The following is a 13,816-nucleotide window of genomic DNA, read 5'->3' on the forward strand; positions in this document are numbered from 1 at the left end:
CAAACAATGCTCCTGTTCATGCTGTTTTGAAAAAAAAGAAAAGAAGAAGAGCTGGAGTGTATGAAAACATTACCACTGATGCAAGTGTCATTTCTGTGCACAGAGAATCAGTTAGAAATGTCACTGTCATGGTTGGAATCTTTATCACCTTCCTTCACCAGAACTCTTTCTTCAGATCGGTCTAACCACTCGAGTTGAAAAGACTCCTTTTCGTGTGTCACATCAGCAGTGGGGTTTCAGAGGCGGCAGCAGTCTGGCTGCACAGTGAGGTCTGCGTGAGCAGGGAGGCCAGCTTTAAGATGAATAATTTCTGATCTTGGCTGTGGTTCAAGCGGCGGTCACTCAGACTGCACCGCTGAGAGCAGTTTTAAAGCGCTGGGAGATAGCACAAACAATAAAAATAAAGCCATGGTACTGGATAACAACTCAGGGGAGTAAACAGGCTCCATGCAGCATACTGCGCTTCAGTAATTACAGTCATTACAGTCAAGGTAAAAAGTGAAATATCTTCTCTGTTGTGCATATTTGTCCATTTTTGAAAAAGGAATTAATACCAATATTTATGAAAGGAGAGCCAAGTTTCATGACTCTAGGTGGACAGTTAAATTATATCTACATAAATCATAAATTGGATTCTGTAGACTTCTGGACCAAATGAGACACACACGAGGAACTATCAAAATGAAAGGGCAAATGAGTAATCACCTAACACTGAGATGGAGATATAACCCTTTAAGGCAACAATAACGATAATGGTTTTCTTTCTTTTCTTTTTTTTTAACTTAAACAGCTCACTGTATTAGAGGAAACCAAATCAGAATTCTGGGACTCTTAAATCTTCACAGTAAAAGCCATAAATCTTCCTCAAATGCTTATTAGTGCAACAGAACCACCTGCAGCTGCAAGTTTGGGGGCTTTAGAACCCTTTATGCATGGTTAGTGTTAAATCCTCCCAATTCTTTTGATCTTTGGGCTGAAGGAAGGACAATACTCGGTGTATAATTGCTCAATCAACAATCTTTTATTTCATAAAATTCAACACTTTATGAGCATAAACCATCCGGAGGGGAGATGAGCGCGGGAGGGTGTCCATCTGATCTCGAAGTGTCTGAGCATTCCTCACATTCTTATAGCTTCAGCCCCCCTCCAAAGTCATAAAACCTAAACATTCACATTCTTTCTCTCTCTCAGTGAACCTGAGTTATGACCTTGGCTTCCTGTGCAGTATGTTCTGTTCTTTTCTAATCAGACAAATACGGCGATGACTCTCTGAAAACAGTATTTCTTATACCTCAGCAGTATAATGCATCATAAAACAATATCATTCATTCACAATAAATCAGCAGTCTAATGTAATACAAATCCGTTTAATAAGTGTAATAGTTATCACCTTCTTCTAAGTCAGGAGAATAATGCAAACTAAAACTACATAATGTTTTCACAATCTTTAATTAGGGGTCTAACGTGGCATAAGATAATATAATAATCTCACAATTCCCCTTTTGATCTCTTTTTAAAGAGATCACTTACACCTTATAATCCAGTTTTGCGAGGTCCATTTCTTCTTAACCCTAAGGCCCTCTGTCCCCCTTTAACGGGTGGAGCATATGTGTGAGACGACCTCTGTGTTTGATGCAATTCAGATGCAAGAAAAACTATGATTACAACAACAGTACAGATGACACTCCCATCACTCTCCAGTTTTCCCACAGCTTTATGTTGGTGCTCCCGTTTTCCCCAGCCTCATCCTGGTGCTACCTTGTACCTTTCAAACGTTCTCAGACTAGAACCTCTGTCTAAGGAGCTTTTAACCTTTATTTTATTGCTGCAGCTACCAGTATCTTCCAGTCGGGTGATTCTCTGCTTCTCTTCTTTCTTCGACCTCAGGGGTTAGACCACCCTTCAGTCGTTGCACAGATCAGGGGATTATTCTGCCCCTATTTCAAACAACGATCTGTGTATTCTGGGGTCACAGCCGTGTCCCCCTTTTTACCAAGAGCCTCTCGAACCTTGTTGGTCTGGTGTTCCTGGATTTCTGCCAACCCCTTCATGGTTATTGCTGTGTTTATGGGATCCATCCTCTTGTGGTGACTAGTCGGAGCTCAAACGCCGTGACTCTTCACCCCAGTTGTTGTCTTGGCAGTCTCTATGTCTGTCTCTGCTGCAAGGTTCCTCGTATCTCCGTGACCTCGTCTGGTGTCTGTTCCTTTCTCTGTAAGGCAGAAAACCAAAACACCTCTCTGCCTAGCTCTAATAATCTAATGTTGTTATCCATTGTTCTTCTAGTGATGCAAATTTGGTTTAGAATATCATGTTCAGGACTCTCTGACCCAGAGACTTATTCTAACCATAATCTATGTGTGTAAGCATGTTTGCATCCACTCAAAGTCAATACCTACAAAATATCAGTCCGGACAGTCACACCAAACGAAGCTTATGACCTTCTAAAGACTGAGTGCCAACTCATTATGAGCACATTTGCAATGTGTGTATGAAAATGATTATAACCGCTTAGTTTAGTAAAATAAATCAAAAACAAATTAGCCATTTTTAATTCTAACATTTGCCCCCCTTTTCACAAAAATCATGTGTTTCATTCAGCCTGCCGTCCCACCGTTTCCTCTCCAGTGTGATACTCAGCTTCTCATGAACACAGGCATTTTATCTTCTAAACGCTATTCAGTTTATTTCAATCATTAATGCTTAAACATGAAAATGATGATTTATGCTTCTCACTGGTTCTCTAAAAAAAGTCTGGGAACTTTTGGGTAATTACAAGCTTCAGTTTTACCATACCTAAATTATTAAACACACAAATAAAGTCATAAAAATATTCATAAAACCATTATATGATGTTAAAACTCAACTTCCCCCTTTTTGACACACTCCCATGTGTCAGTTCACCGGAGCTAGAAATGAAAAGAAAAGGTTAGTGACATCATATCTCAGGAAACATCAAACATTATTCTCTCGAGTATCGTTGCCGCAGCCTTCTATCCTGTGTTGGGGAATGAAATCAATTTAATTATCATGTTAGATCTGTTAAACTCCTGGCTCCGCCCACATTTCAAGGGAGAACCTAAATCACGTGGACCAGTGTTTGTTATTACATATCTCTATTTTGAATGTGAAAGTGTTGTGAAGTCTACCATTCCCCTGTTATTCATAGATATTGTTAAAGTTTTGGCTATTTTCCTCTATAAAATTTAATTTACTTTTTACAGTGGCCTGCTATGGTTAATAGTAACATATTCCAGTCATGAGTGATATCGAAAGTTTTCTCCACTGTAACATTTGGCATTCCCAACAATATAATGTGATACCTTAATGAAAACACAGCTAATAAAACACAATTTTCTTAATGCAAACATCAGTAACTCAAGATTAGAAACCCAAGGGTTCAGTCTGCAGTTCCACACTCTCATGTGAAGCTAGTCTCCCCCTCCGGTCTCTCTTATCCTCCTGCTCCTGCAAAAACAAAGCAAGACAAAACATCCACCCATCTGTTGCAGGCTGGGTGAATTGTTTCTCAACATTTACTAATCCTAAGGTTGGTGCAGTTTTTGTCTCAGCATCAAGTCAGTCAAAACTTTTAGTCTCGTCGTCCATCACAGTCCACAGTGATAATGGAGTCTCACGCGCAACCTATTCGAGCATCCATCACCAGCAAGATGACGTCATCATTTTAAAAGGAAAACACTTCCTTGTTTTTTGGACTGGATTGACTCGCTGCAATCCTTTTAGACTCAGGACTATCTCATGTGATCAGTGTCCCATATAAGTGAATTTCTCCCAAGCCCAATATAATCGTGGAGAAGCACACTTTGCAACTGTTTTCTGTAAGAATATTTCATAGCACTTTAAATTTCAATCTTTCAGGCCTGGTTTAAAGAGCTGATTGCTAAATCATGAACTCACAAAATATCACCACTGGTGGATCACACTTCTCAGATGTTCTTATCTCCGTGCACTGTAACAAAAGCAAAAACAGATGTAACCAATAAAATACTAATAAAATAACTCATACTAGGGCCCGTTGCAGACATGTCCAAGCATAAAACGTCTCTCTCTCTCTTAGAGAAAGAACACAATCCAAACCTCACTGATAAAATCAACCTAGCGTTAAGCAAACCCCAAAAATCAACCAGAAATTCACAGGAAAGTTTTTGCTTCCTCCCGGGACAATATTGTGTGGGAATGAGAACCTCAGGTACCGTAGCACCTTTTGTTCCTCCTTCAATTAAGTCTTAATCACAGAAAATGCGGCGCTCCGACATAAAACTTACACCATTAGTTCACCATGTTCACTCTGTGCCACTGCTCCTCATCAGGGCTGTGGGAAGCACAGCAAACAATTCAGTCAAGGCCTTGAGCAGCCATACACAGACATCACACACAGACATTGTTAGAAATTGCAGCTCCTGGAGTGAACTCTTCGGGCAGTGTTAAAATACTCAGATCCTGGTGCAAAAGATGGCTTTAGTCTCTAAATCCAATTTGTCTCTTCATAACAGCTGTATGATGGCTGATTGTGACTGCTTATTGCTTGGGGCGACCGTGGCTCAGGGGGTTGGGAATCGCATCTGTAACCGGAAGGTTGCCGGTTCGATCCCCGGGCTCTCTGTCCTGGTCATTGTGTCCTTGGGCAAGACACTTCACCTACTGCCTACTGGTGTTGGCCAGAAGGGCCGATGGCGTGATATCAATCAATCAATCAATCTTTATTTATAAAGCACTTTTCATACAAAAAAAATGTAGCACAAAGTGCTTTACATAGTTAAAAGCAGCCCACCCCACCCTCCAACTCACTCCCCGCACTCTCATTAACATAAATGATGTGAATACACACATATCCCCCCCCCCCCCACACACACATACACACACGCGCACACTTAAAGAGTAAAAATTGGGCTGGGCTCGCATGAGCCAAGTGAGGAAACACTATAACAGGGAGCCGTCTGCACCGGGAGCCGGTCACAGACCGCAGCCTCCAGGCTGGGCACACAGCAGGAGGGAGGCCAAGGAGCCCCCCAGCCAGGCTGAGAGGACCCCCAGAGACCCAGCAGCCACAGTCGATCACAGCCCCGGTGCAGAGAGCGCCCTCTGAGGAAACACTGGAGATATGACACAATAGGATATATACAGGGTAAAATGATAAAATAAATAAGAACAGGATACAATATAAATATAAATATAAATAGAGTAAGAAGGTTAAAAAATGAATAAGAATAAAATCAATAAATATTAGGTAAAGTCTAAATTAATAATAGAATAACAGGATAGAATAAATAAGCATAAAATAAATAAACGCTAAGTAAAAGCTAAATTAAAAAGGTGGGTCTTGAGCCTGTTCTTAAAAACATGTACGTTCTCTGCGGCCCTGAGCTCCTCCGGCAGGCTGTTCCACAGACGAGGACCATACCACTGAAAAGCTGCCTCTCCGTGAGTATGTGTCCTGACTTTAGGGACAATCAAAAGGCCAGTACCAGAGGACCTCAGGGTCCGCGAGGGTTCATATGGTAAAAGCAGATCTGAGAGATAAGAAGGCCCAAGACCATTAAGACATTTAAAAACCAATAAAAGAACTTTAAAATCGATCCTGAAACACACGGGGAGCCAATGCAGCGATTCTAAAACCGGTGTAATGTGGGCCCGCCCTCTGGTCTTCGTCAGCACACGAGCTGCCGAGTTTTGCAAAAGTTGTAAAGTTTAAATATTCTTCTTAGGAAGACCAGAGAGCAGGGCATTACAGTAATCAATGCGACTGGTAATAAAAGCATGCATCAGCATCTCCGTGTTGGCCCTAGAGAGAATAGGGCGGACTCTGGCTATATTTTTTAGATGATAAAATCCAATTTTGGTTACATGTTTAACATGTGGGATAAAACCAAGCTCAGAGTCAAAAATAACACACAGGTTTTTCACTTGTAGCGAAGGACATAGGACATATGGCAGCCTCGCTTCTGTCAGTCTGCCCCAGGGCAGCTGTGGCTACAACTGTAGCTGCCTCCACCAGTGTGTGAATGTGTGTGTCAATGGGTGGATGACTGGGTGTGTAAAAGCGCTTTGGGGTCCCTAGGCGGGACTAGTAAAAGCACTATACAAATACAGGCCATTTACCTCTCTGTCGCGCCCTTTTTTGCTGCCCGATCACCCGTGTTGGTCCGTCACTGCCCTGCACAGTACTAATGCAGAGTTATCAAGGTCAGCATTATGTTGCTCGGCCTCACTTTTCATCTGGGCTTATTGGGCGTCTTGTCACAGCTCTGTCAGCTGAAGCTGTCTGGGAATTTTCCCCCCGTGTAGTGAAACGGGCTTTAGGTTTAGCGCTCTCCGTCTCCGCTGCATGAGATCGTTTTCCTGCAGCACTGTTGACATTTTCAGGTTGTTGTTGTGGGTCCAGCTGCTGGAGCGTTTGGTCAGGGTCATGTTAAAGATGGTAGAGCAGGAGTCCAGGTCAGCCTCGGCTTCCAGGGCCGGCAAAGCGGCAAAACAAAAACAGACGACTGGACTGTAACAGAAAAATGATGCTGTGCTGGCTGTGTTACAAAGAGAGGGGAGAAACACCGGGCCAGGCCTTGTGTCAGCCTTCTCTCCCCCTTTTGTCTTTCTTTTCTTTTTCTCATGATATAATCAACTCATAACCCACCAAGTTGACAGGACAACACAGGTACAGGTTTAAATTCTTAACATCATGTTTAAACTCACAAAAGAGAATTTTCCTTCCTTCAGTAAGTTACTTGTGTTGATCAATCATCAGAAAGCATCTCACAATCTGACAAATCTTAACCACTGAATTTGTTGTTTCCTCACTGGTTGGTCATACCAGTCTCTTTATTTTCTTTTTCTTTGAAATTAAGTTGTTGTCCTGCAACCCAGAGAGTTTATTTGTTAGTAGTGGATAAACTTCACCATTTAACAACTAGTGTATGTTAAATTTCACTGCTCTAACCTTGCTGAAAAATCTTCACGTGTTCATGAGTGTAAGCTGCTTTTCATTGCGTGTGTGTGAATTTGTAGGCGGGTTAATTTTATGTGTGTTGAGTGAAGCTGCAGATCCAGCAAAGCTTCTCTCTGCCTTCAAACAAGGCGCTTCCTTAAAAGGAGCCTGTCTCTCACATTTCTCTGATTGTGTGTGTTTTTGTTTCACCTTTTGTTGCGATGCTCCGGACGCCTTCCCAACCTCCACAAGTCCGTTGGCCCCAAATTTCAACCCAATTTTACGTGTTACAGCTTCTATTAATTTCTCCTCTACTTCTCTCCTCGCTGCTGTCGGTTGCACAGCTGCTGATTCTTGCTGGGTGTGGTTCCCATTACTTTCATTTTGCTCTGGCCGCTGTGCGTGTGGTGGGCGGTTGGTCCAGGTCCGTAGCCACCTGTATTAACACACTAAGAGATTTATTTAATATCATTTTCATCACTGTTAAATACACAAGCAGGCAACACGCCCAGCTTTACAGCGCAAACGCCAGTCTCACAACACATTCCTCTCTCTGCTTCTCCATAATTCTCCACTCTCGCTTTATTTCTCCTTTCTCTACATCAAATTTAAAACCCAACAGATTTCACACCACTACTCACCTCTTACTGCTTTGACTCCTCTTTTTTCTTTACACCACAGAGAATGTCACCCAATTAAGCCCGTCTATCTCTATGTGGCTCCAAATTACCCTCTTTCTCTCTTTCTTATTTAATTTTACACACTCGTCAGGGGACAGGCACAAAGCAATCAACAATTTCTACCACTGAAGCGAGTAATTCAACCTTTTTAACTAATATAGAACTCAAAATATTCTCTTGTTCTATTCCAGAATAAATGTAAACCCGTGATTACACAGCGGTTTCAGTGTTATTCTGTAGCTAATGCAGGGTCCTCAATTCCCAAGTCGCCACCTCAGCTAACCAGACGCCGCTGGACCTGCCTGTGCATCCACAGACAGGGGGGTTGCCACACCATGAACAAAATCAATTTCCACAGGTCCACTAGGCGTCAACCTTAGGTCTTAAAATATCGTCTTCGCACTAGTGTCCCCCAATTCACACATTAACCGTCACTGTCACCATGTTCATATTTCACACGCAGAAACAAGGAAGGAAGGACAATACTTGGTTTATAATTGCTCAATCAACAATCTTTTATTTCATACAATTCAACACTTTATGAGCATAAACCATCCGGAGGGGAGATGAGCGCGGGAGTGTCTGAGCGTTCCTCACATTCTTATAGCTTCAGCCGCCCTCCACCTAGTCATAAAAACCTAAACATTCACATTCTTTCTCTCTCAGTGAGCCTGAGTTATGACCTTGGCTTCCTGTGCAGTATGTTCTGTTCTTTTCTAATCAGACAAATAAGGTGATGACTCTCTGAAAACAGTATTTCTTATATCTCAGCAGTATAATGCATCATAAAACAATATCATTCATTCACAATAAATCAGCAGTCTAATGTAATACAAATCCGTTTAATAAGTGTAATAGTTATCACCTTCTTCTAAGTCAGGAGAATAATGCAAACTAAAACTACATAATGTTTTCACAATCTTTAATTAGAGGTCTAACGTGGCATAAGATAATATAATAATCTCACATTAGACACTGGTGTATATTTAATTCAAGAAACATATTGTATTTCTGAGATTCACACCTTTACACACTCTTTGGACAGAGGTAGCACCGTTCCAGCCTGTCACACGGGCAGATGTCTGTACTTGTGCTAACACACAACTGGTATTGGTTGTGAGGGTCTTGGGATGCATTGCTGTTTCTGAAACAACGTGTTGTTGAGAGAAGGATGATGGTCGGTGAGCGTTAGATGTTTGCATTTTGACTTGGTTGAAATTGGGGACAATTGCAATTAAACCCTTTTATGAGATATTTATACCCGATTGAACAAGAAACAGTCTCTAACAGACAACCCAGTAGTCTGAGATGCATAAGTCGAAGGCATATCCAAAAAGCATATAGCTCCACCTCCCCCCCGCATCAGACTGCATGGCCTTGCCCCACAAAAGGTTTCATAGCCCATCTATTGTTTGTTAAGCAGAAAGAAAATCCCTAAGTGAGATATTTCACTCGGGATAAATAAAGTACTATCATTCAATCAATCAATCATGCACGGTTACAAGGTGTGTAATATGTCAATTTATTATTATATGCCAGTTAGTAGAATTACCTTCTTTAATAATGCAGCTGCACATTTATCATATTTTTTCCTCAAGCATATGATGACATAAGATCAAATTTTATGTTACTAGTAATGACTGTTCATAAGATTTTCTTTTTATCTCATTGAAATTATAAATTGATCATCCTGGAATTGCAACTTGTATCTGTCTATGACCTTTAAACTGTTTGGTTTGGCTTCGATCGACTATTTGTGAAATTACTATAGCATCAGTTCCATGTAATAGCATTAAATGTATCTTATACACAACAATGAATGCTCAGAAGAGTTTTTATTTTTTTGTAAATAGGCGTTTTCGGTGTACGAGCTTCAGGTTTACCATAAAGGGCCAAATCATCTGTTTTTAGAAAATTATTTGACCCTCATAAAACCTTTTTTAAAGTTATAATGTTACTTAATTCTGTTCACTAATGTTTCAAACATGATGTGATTTTTTTTTAAACGTACCTTGCAACTTTTTCCACCAGAGTTCACATTTGTAGCATCTCTTTGCCTTTGCTAACTGAAACAGTCTACCACTTTAAGACAGATTGACATTCATTTCATTTTTTTTATTGTGAGTAACAGGTTAAGCTTATTTCAGTGCATATTTCACAAAGATATTGGGACTCAAAATATGCTGTGCATGTGCTGAGCAGAACATTATATACAGAAGGATCACAGGATGGCAGGAAAACTCACACACAGGGAATAAATATAATAATTATGGATTACAAAAGAAGACATAACCATAAAGCAAAACCAGAGAATAGAATAATGAAAAATAAAACAAGGTATAAACTAGAACACAATAGAATACATACCTTAAAATATTTAAGCTGGGGTTAGTGTCTGTCCCTTTACATTTCTTGGGAGCCATGATGCTAATAGATAATTCCAATTAATTTCAATCAGGATTTAATGGAATTTATGATAAGAGCAGGTTTGATCCTGTGCAGAAATAATAGTCGCATAAGTTTTAATCTTACACAGAGTTTTCTATCTACAAACAGCTAAGCTGTGCTTGTGGCTGTAGAGCCAAAACTCACAATGCCAGCAGCAGAAAGAGGGAGTGATATTCCTGAAGACTTCGTCCGACTAACCTTGGTTGAGGTCTCCCCATATAGTGACACCTCGTCAAACAGAGGGGCTGAACCCAAAAATTTATAGCACAGACTACATAAGAAGTATGGATACAATGCTTATTTACAACTTGTTTCAGAAATAGATAAATACATTGCTCCACAATGCAAACTACACTGGGTGATTGTTTAACAAAGTATTCTTTGCCATTGCTTTATAGTAATGTAATCCTTTTTATTTGATTTTATTTATTTTATTTAATCAATAATTCTTACATATTCCTGTTATGCCACATTACTGCAACACTGTGAGACTTAGGGGGGCTTATTAGTGAACAGATGGGCTGAGTCATTTTTAACAAAGGATGGGGTGAATAAATGAAGTAATGGAATTGAGGTCATAGACATAGACTATTTGTATTTTGGCTGCTTCCATGATTTTTAGTGAGGAAAAAAATGCCGATATTTAGATAACAAGGTGAAGTTATCAAAAAATGCCAGCAAGTTTGGTTACAAGCTACAGTCATAAACAAAACAGACACAGATACTTGCTACATAACAGACTGCAAAATGCAACAATTTTACTCATTAAAAGCAGTCATTTCTCTGATGGACTGTAAGTGCTGAATGGTTCCTATATAGTGCCTAGGCGCTTCATTCACACCAGCACTGTCTTTCCCTTCCTATGTGCTTCTATCTAACATTCACACACATTCATACTTGTGTCTCTATCTTAGTATCTTGCCCAAGGATAGTTGGCATGCATGTCAGTTTTAAAGAAAATGTCAGACCACAAAATTGTTCATTCTGTTATATTTTATTTATATAGCTGCAAATCACAGCAGCATTCACAGAAAAACAAACATGCTGCTGGACATGGGAGTTTATGGGGAGTGACTTCTGTTTGGAGGGAGCAGGCTGCTGCTTACTTTAGGCCCCTCTCACACTGCCTAGAGTGCAGTTGGTGATTGTCTGAAATGACTCACCACAATGATATGACAACCATTTGTTTGACAGCTAATGAGAAGAAAAAAATAACACTGGTTACGTAATGCAGTCTTCATAATCTCATGTCATGAATTGTAATTGTACGCTTGTTTTTGCATAACTAAAATTGTCCATACAGTGAAAAAGCAGCTGTAAATGAAACCTTACGGTAATTTTTACTTACAAATGAAGCCAAACTGATTTTCTGACTTAGTAGCGTAAGTTTTTTTTTGTTTGCTTGTTTTGGAGTGTCTATTCCTACTACAAGTATAACACAGATTTTCCACTAAAACTTTCTGTGCTGCCTCATTTTATTGACAATTCCACCTGCTCACCATTGAAACAGGGGCCGATAACCTTTAGTTTACTAGGAAACATCAAATCAGCAGGTACATTGCAGTTCACGTTTGCCAGCTCAAGCTGGTCAACTAAAATGATTGCAGTGTCAACATTATTAAGAGCAGTTTTAACCTATTTGATGCACAAATCAAAACAAAGGCCTTAGTGATTAAAAAGAAAATAAAACTGAAATGAATTTTAAAAGGAATTCATCTTTAGCGGAATTTACTTTTTATTCTTCAAACAGCAGACACAGCTTGGGTGTCTGGCAGTGACTTCCAGATTTTATTTTGAAAGTGTTTTCATTGCCACTTGAAAAATGAAATTAATTGCACGCTCACCGTGTGGTCTCTTGAAAGCAAGCTTTAAATATGATGAAAAGGAAAGCACAGCAAATGATTCAGCCAGTTTGAAGTCGCAGTTTTCCTTTTGTGATGTGGAAGAAAGAGTGTGTGGTTGAGGGAGCGTTTGCTTCCTAAATTCAATATAGCCCTTCTGGTGGGGTAATTATTTCAAAGACAGACTGCCATGTGCAAGATTCAGTCATTTGTTTTTCTGCACTCTCACACTATTTGTGATGTCACTCCCTGATACTTGAATATAGGAGCTTCAGTGATAAAAATGATGATGAGACAGCACATAAACAAACTCCGGCTGCCTTTCCTTTGATGCACACAATGAACGGATAGACTGTCTATACTGAGAACAATAGCGTAATCCACTCAAATAGAGATGTTGTTTACAATAACTATACAATAATACAATAACTGAGAGAACATGCTATTTTCTCTTCATCATACTCTTATTCATTCTGTCCAATATTCTTTAAGTGTGATGAGAAGTACTGAAAACAAGCCAGTGTTTTTGACTTTAGGGACCCTTTCCAATCTGCAAAGTTTGATACACATCCAACACATTGTACCTGCTCACTATACTCTTCAGTTGTTGGAGATTTCAGCGCTTAACAGCACCTGTTAGCTCAGTGCAACAATACTAATAGAAGACAGCTGCTTTTAAAGCTGCAGATTGAGATGCTAAAGCACAACAGGAACAATAGTGAACAGTGTGGACAAACCTTGGTAGAAGAAAGCAGTGTAACTGAACCAGGTGATACCCAGCCCCCTGTAATCATGGATGCATCTAGTGAGCTGTCAATGACAAGCTACCAACCCAACGGGGCATGCTTACAGATGTGATCACTGCTCTAGACACCATCTCCACTGCCAGAATAACTTAAAGTAGTGAGTTCATATATACTGTTGTCACAGCAATCCTAGAAAGGATCAGCATAAAGGTGGCCTTTAACATCATCTAACCTCACCTCATATCTATCTATCTACATACATACATATATATATATATATATAAAGATGCCCCTGAGACAATCCAGCACATAACTGCATAACCAAGTGGCCATCATAGTATATAGAAACATCTGTGCCGAATACGGCCTGGAAGCCCCCGAGCCCTGCCAAAATGGGAGACGCCCCCGAGGATGGTGGGGAATGCCCGAGCTAAGATCCTGTGGGGCTTTCAGATACAGACGGACAAAATGGTGGTGGCTGACCAACCATAGTGGTGGAGGACAAACAGAAGAAGACGACCATAGTGATCGATGTAGTGATTCTGAATGACAGCAACATCAGGACGAAGGAACACAAGAAGCTCGAGAAATACCAAGGGCTCAGAGGAGAGCTCGAGAAGATGTGGAGAGTGAAGGTAACAGCGGTCCCAGTGGTAATCGGAGCACTGGGTGCAGGGACTCCCAAGTTAGGCGAGTGGCTCCAGAAGATCCCAGGAACAACATCGTAGATCTCTGTCCGAGTGCAGTCCGAGGAACAGCTAAGATGCTGCGCAGGACCCTCAAGCTCCCAGGCCTCAGGGGAATTATATAAATATTAGGGGTGGAGCCGAACCCGAATAATGTATTCGTAAAGCCACAGATATCATGTTTTTTACGAATACTTATTTCAAACAAATACTTTTAAAAATATTTGTATTCGGGAACAAGAAAAACTTTCTATGAAAAGCTGAGTTTCCTTATGAGACCGCAGAGCATGAGCGGATGAGTGACGTGTGAAGAGGTGACTGACACGGGCTGCTGCACACAGCAACAGAGAGGCTCGGCTGAGCGAAAAAACTGCATCACTATTTTTGTTAAATAGATTTTTTTTGTACCTTAACTGGGTTCCAGAGGCAGTTTATGACTTTTGCGAAGATCGGGAGATTATTCCATTGCACTGCA

This window comes from Aulonocara sp. 'chitande type north' Nkhata Bay, linkage group LG9 (genome assembly GCF_057382095.1).
Source record: "Aulonocara sp. 'chitande type north' Nkhata Bay isolate Kocher_YH1m ecotype deep benthic linkage group LG9, A_spYH_male_GT1.1, whole genome shotgun sequence".
Taxonomy (NCBI): domain Eukaryota; kingdom Metazoa; phylum Chordata; class Actinopteri; order Cichliformes; family Cichlidae; genus Aulonocara; species Aulonocara sp. 'chitande type north' Nkhata Bay.